The sequence below is a fragment of the Macadamia integrifolia genome, chromosome 13 (assembly GCF_013358625.1).
Source record: "Macadamia integrifolia cultivar HAES 741 chromosome 13, SCU_Mint_v3, whole genome shotgun sequence".
NCBI lineage: Eukaryota > Viridiplantae > Streptophyta > Magnoliopsida > Proteales > Proteaceae > Macadamia > Macadamia integrifolia.
The window spans coordinates 22,284,547-22,290,792 of NC_056569.1; the positions used below are offsets into that span (position 1 = coordinate 22,284,547).

Consider the following 6,246-nt stretch of genomic DNA (forward strand, 5'->3'; position numbering starts at 1 on the left):
CCCCCCCCCCCCCAAAAAAAAATATATATATATATATATCAGTTCAGTCAGGAGCATCCATGATAACCTACCCTTGATACTGCAAACAAGTCTCCCTAACTGATTTATCCAGACCATTCAGTTAGTGGGCAGCATCTGATATGGTTGTGGTGCACAAACTGTATTGTTTGCGATCTTAACCTTGAATAGAATCTTCTACTTTGGACTTATCAATAGGTCTCATATGACCATTTAAGGTGGTCCCCCAATTCATAATGTAAAATCTTCCCAATGAATAGGCATCTGAAAAAATGAGAAAGTGATCGTTGATGAATCTGAAGACTTACCAAATATGGGGACCCCTAAAAGAATGTAGACTTGCATCTGCTTATAGTAATTCAGGAAATGGGAAGATAGGTGAATGCATATGAGAACCTGTCTAGGTCAAGGAAGAGCTTTTTGAACTTTGTGGTGATGCTTTTGAAAGTGTTGTGTGTTGAAGAGGAAGCTCCTTTGAACAACCTGGAGACACTGGAAAATTCAAGAATGAGCAGGATTATGTGCTAGAGTTCCAAAGGAAAGACCCATTCTTTCAACAGAAATGGGTGACACAAATACTGAGATGGTTCCTAGAACTTTGGCAAAAATAGTAATATGAATCTCTAGACATCTGAAAAGTCTTTTGTTCGTAATTTTCCACTAAGGTTTTTTCGTGGTAACCGGTAAATCTATTGCTTTGTAGGTTCATGTAGCCTCTGTCCAAATCCTAAAGAAGCCAAGCAGAGCTTTTGGAGCACTGCTGGAGAATTCAACCTCAGAAATCTTAATCCTGATAGAAAAGTGAGTTCTATTTTCTTTATTTTTCTTCAGTTAATTTATCTCTTTTCTCCCTCTTAAGTGCTCTGGCCATCCTTAATAATGACTTTTAGTACTGCAACTATTTTATCTTATAGGGGTCTTTACAGAATCCAAATAAATCAAAGGCCAAGGTTAAGAATTGTCGCATCTGACTTCTACTTCTGTAACAGAAATATAATTGTATGTTACATTTCTTTATAAAAATGCATTCTATGCAAGAGGGCCACAGTCTATTCTTCTTATAAAACCACTAAGCTAGTCCAAAAGTGCTCTTGATGTTTAGAATCTTTAATGGTACAGGCCCATTTGAACAGAGGAACTGAGGAAACAATACTTAATTTAAGCCAAAGTCTCGAATATCTCTCTTTGTTTTCATATCTCATAATGCTCATCTGGTTGACCCCCTTACAAATGGCCCTTGTGGTTACTTGTGCTCCTCTTCTTAATTCCAGAAAGTTCACTGTTGAGAAAATAAGAAACTGGAAACTGTAATTTCATAATTTTGACTTTCTTCTCCAATCATTATTATTGTTATTATTTTATTTTTTTTGAAGAGAATTGTTGTCTTTCATAATGCTTCATGGTTAGACCCTAATACTGTCAGTCCCTATTCTTTTCTTTCTTTTTTCAAAATTCTGCAATTACTTTACAGTTCCAGTTGGACCCATTGCCCTCAGGCCTTAGCAGATGTCTTTTAGGAGTCCCTGGAGTTTGACTTGGAATTGGAATAGGAATAGGTTAGCCTTGTCATGGCATATAAATGTGCATATAAATTGAGAGTTTTTGTTTAGTTTATAGTTTTTTTTATTGGTTAAGAGAATGGTGCTTTTTTTATAGTGGTTTGATAGTGAACCCTACTACTGTTAGTTACCTTCCATATTCTTCTCTCTTAAATTTTTCTGCAATTCTGTTACAGTTGAAAATTGGGCCCATCACATACACTATCAAATTATTCTACATCACAATAAAATCCAGATCCCTATCTCTTAGACCCTGCTTTATGAGCACTTTTGGTTCAATTCACTCAAAGAGACCTTGTAAACATAGTTTCAGGTGATTCATGGGATACTGCTGGCTCACAACCACCACCTGTATTAAAAGGCACCCAAGGCGCCATGCTGTTACAAGATTGAAGCCTAATGAAGCCTCTCCACAATATGACATAATGTGAGAAGGGGTCTCTTCTGGAACTTCACCACATGATCTTTATGGTTGCAAATGTGATTTCAAATCTTAAAGGATTTTCTGCTTTTGCTTTATTGTGGAAACTCAAGCCCGTAAAAGTCTGATCATAAATCTTTCATGATTAGGGGTAGCCTGCTACCTGAAACTTAATCCATTTGCTATTTCAATGTCTGCTTCCATACCCCTGAAGCAACCTACTAACCCTAGTTTCATGTGATTCTTGTGATCCTGTAATCCCAAGTCCTCCTCCCCCTAATTCCTGGAAACATGCTGATGCAATACCAAAGGCTTTATACAATCTGACAAACTAAACTGAGTAAAGGGCTTCCCATCTTGGTTTCACATGGCTCTTAATCAGGATACTCCTGTTCTGCTCACAGTACATCATCAACAATGCCTAGTATCACTGCTGTGATATTTACAAGACCTAGTTCCCCTCTTAAAACAATTGTACATTTCTGATCATTCCTTGATACCTTCTCTTATACAATGATTTCCTTATCATTTTCACTTGTACTGCTACTAGTACCATTTTTCATGTGTTACCTTGTTGGGTCAACAAAATAGGCCAGGCTGACTGAGTCCATCTGACCCTACCAAACACGTGTCATAAGAAATAATTACAGTTTTGGTCCTTTTGGAGTTGCTTTACTTCTGTACTTACATGGCTAGTCTTTCTCATGTTGCCACTGTATGAAGCCAGAAGATGTTGGGTTAAGCAAGGTGTTATAAAAGGGACTCCCAGGGTGAAATATACAGTGCAGTCATCCCACTCCACACCACAGCCACCCAGAGATGACTGTCTTCAGCAAGCTTCTCTTAGGATCAAATGCATATCAAGGCATACGATTGGGTTGATCCTGTCAAGTTTGAGAGTTATTCCATGCCTTCTTCAAACAGTTAGTACTCTCATCTCTCTCTTCCTCTGTTTTCTTATTTGTTAGCAGATGTTAAATGGTTAAAATGAAACCCATGAAGTGGATTTTTCTGGCTAACCCAATTAGGATAAATTTGCATTGAGACTGGCAAGATTGAAGGTGAACACAGTGTTCACAGCCCCGTGCGACACTTCTGTACTCTATCCCACATTTGGAGGAAATATTCATTCCTTCATGGTAGTTACACCGTGTGCAGTTGCTTGATGTGCTTGGACCTCCTCATTCAAAAGAATATGGCGACACTGCACATACTATAATGATCTACCCTCCTCTGTTAGTCGGTCAGGTAAGCAGAAGTTAGTGTGTTTTAATTTGGAGATGGATATCACATGATTTAGTGATCATAATTTTATTCTTATTGGCCCCCGTGTGAGTGGCCCAAGGTGTGCCTAGTGAGAGTCGAACTCAGGACGTCTGAGTTTACGGTTCGTACCAAATTCGTTGTTCACCAACTGCGCTACCCCCTTGGGTTATAGTTATAAATAAGTTTGCTCCTCTATTGTACACTGGTTGATAATATCCTTATACTATTACCTCATATCCGTTGCACGCCATCTGAACGCCTCGTGGTTGAAGGAAAATTGTCTCCCCTTTTTTGATATACCTAACTTACATAAAAAAGGATTGTGAAGTTGTATATTAATTATTCGAGTAGTAAAATAGTGGAAAGTGTCTACTAACCAAAGTTGATAAAAACAAGTTTAACCTTCTATTTTTGTCTTTACAATGAGGGTAAAATCCTATGTTCAACACATTTTTAAACTTGAAGGCCTTATGGGAATATAATAGGGGATAATAAAAAAAGATATACAATTTTTTGGTTCATCCATTAAAATATATACAACATGCACTCCATCGCCCAGATAACTGTCTATTGGCATTTGGTAGCTGTTTCTCATATGGACCATGTCTCCATTAAGGGGGAACTATGTTGCTTTAATGGTAATTGGGTATCTGTTTCACTGTAATATAATGGAATTGGGAGTTCTTTGAATACCTTGTGACAGTTGAAGGATACCCATCCGTTTTAACTTTTTTTTTTTTGCCAAAGCCCATCTGTTTTAACTGAGTAACGGTAAACAGTTCTTAACTCTTTTTTTTTGGTTTACAGATTGTAGTTTAGGGGAATCCAAAGAGGGAGAAGGTTGTTATGGATGGTTGGAAGAGATTGACATGCCGAAGGACTTAAAGATGTAAGGGGTTAAATACTTGGGCCCACAGATCATTGAAATCTTTTGCAAGTTTTCTCATCTGTGGGTGTGGATGTTGATGTTTAACACTAAAACAACTAGGGTGAACCTTCTTTTATTTTTACTTTTTGCTATTGTTTCTATACTTCTATGTAAAGGTGTCAATCAGGACGATTCTCAGTATTCGAGATGGGTCTATACCGGTATTGTCACACCCCGTTCACACAGAACCGGGCCAGTGACCAGGTTAACACCGGTTAACCCAAACCTGCCAGGATCATCTGATACAGTATCCAACCACAGCATACACACAACTAAGAAAGTGTTCATCAGTTCAGCGGAAGACTTAATTTACTTGTAGATATTCCTATTATACTTGATACCCAAATTGTAATACATAGTTAAGTACATATGGGCATGCAGGCATGATATTTACACAAAATAATACAATTTACATATCAAGTACACAAAAGGGATCATCATCAAAAACACAAAGGGTACAGCTCAGCTCGGTATTAAAAGTAGAGCTCAGCTCGGCATCAAAGGTAAAGCTCAACTCGGTATCAAAAGGTAGAACTCAGCTCGGTATCAGAAGAAGAGCTCAGCTCGGTATCAACAGTAAGCTCAGCTCGGTATCAAAGCTACGGTCCTGCAGCACAGCCCTCGCACGAGCAATCCGTGCCGTGCTATAATTACTCGGGGACCCACCAATCCTCTTCAGGGAATTCAACTGTGGGGCCCGACCCATGCTTTTCAGATTGACGACTTGCAAAATCATTTAAAAGAGGTGCACACGTGGGATGAGCTCACTAGCTCAGTAAGTGAAAAGAACCACACAGCAGTCCGCACAACAAATCACAATCATATGCACTATATGCTATGCAATTCATTTTAATCACTTCTACCTAGTCAACATTACTAAGTCTTTGGTTTAGTGCTACTACAACCACAGTGCGCGTATATTTTGGGTGCGAGCCGCGAACTCCATCCCGTGATACGCCCATAGGGCTGTCGGAGAAGGCCCACCGTGAGTACTTGGAAAATTAAAACATGCCGACCACCGGCTCTCAACATAAAGTAAATGACAGAAATTAAAGGTGTTGACTCCAGCAATTTAAAAGCAGTACGACTGGTCCTCTTGAATATACCACCGGGGTTGCCGACTGTCCTAATGACCAACCGGGCGTATGTCTAACCGCCACAGTGACCCGACAACCGCGACCACTGATTCCCCCAAATGGTAACCCAACACCTCAACCCTTGTTGGGAAGGGTCGTAGCACGGGAAGGTGATAATCCTACACATGCTCCTATATGACATAATATGATTGCATAGTGCCTCCGCGTCCCATTCCACGGGCCACCAATGCACTCGTTTCTAAGCCGACTACGACATCTAGTCTATTAATGCATTATGCACAATGATGTCAACATTCATCTCATAAGCACATCATCATTTAACATTGAGAAAATAATCACGACACACATGGCATAAGATAATGTGAGGATGGCTAAGCTATATATAATTTGCATGATGACATGGCTAATCTAGATACAATGGAATGATGCACAACAAGCCTTAAAATAAGGCCAAACATCCTCTCCCCACTTACCTGTAGTGTACAAGGACTCACGCTCGGTACGGGTGAGATCCGGTGCGAAAAGTGTATGTTTTGGTGAACCTAACATAAGTGAATGGGGTTAGCACTTCACCATTTTGGGATCAAAATTAACACGATCCAATGATAAAATCATGTTTAGAATCCTAAAAGAAGGTCGCACATCCGTTTTGGGTCCGTTCGGACGTAAAAATCACGTTGGGAACCTCTCGGGTGGGTCGGACAACCCACCTGTCATGACCCACCGGTCATGATCGGCAGGCAAGTCGGCCCGTAGGTTGGCCCACCGATTGGGCCCGAGGGTCCTGCTAAGACCGGTGGGTAGGGTGGCCCATCGGTTGGCCCGCTGGTCTTGGCCCCGAGGCTCTGTCCTCACAGGTGGGTGCCCTCTGGCGGGCCATTTGGCCCACCGGTCTTGGCGGAAAAGTGCCATTTTTCCCCAAACTTCCCCCAACCTTTGGGGAATCAAATGGGGCTT

At 40.5% G+C, this 6,246-nt stretch overlaps 1 pseudogene; it reads left to right on the plus strand.

Moving 5' to 3' along the window:
- The first annotated feature begins 2,686 nt into the window (after positions 1-2,686).
- LOC122059102 lies at positions 2,687-4,268 on the plus strand (annotated as a pseudogene).
- The last annotated feature ends 1,978 nt before the right edge of the window (positions 4,269-6,246 follow it).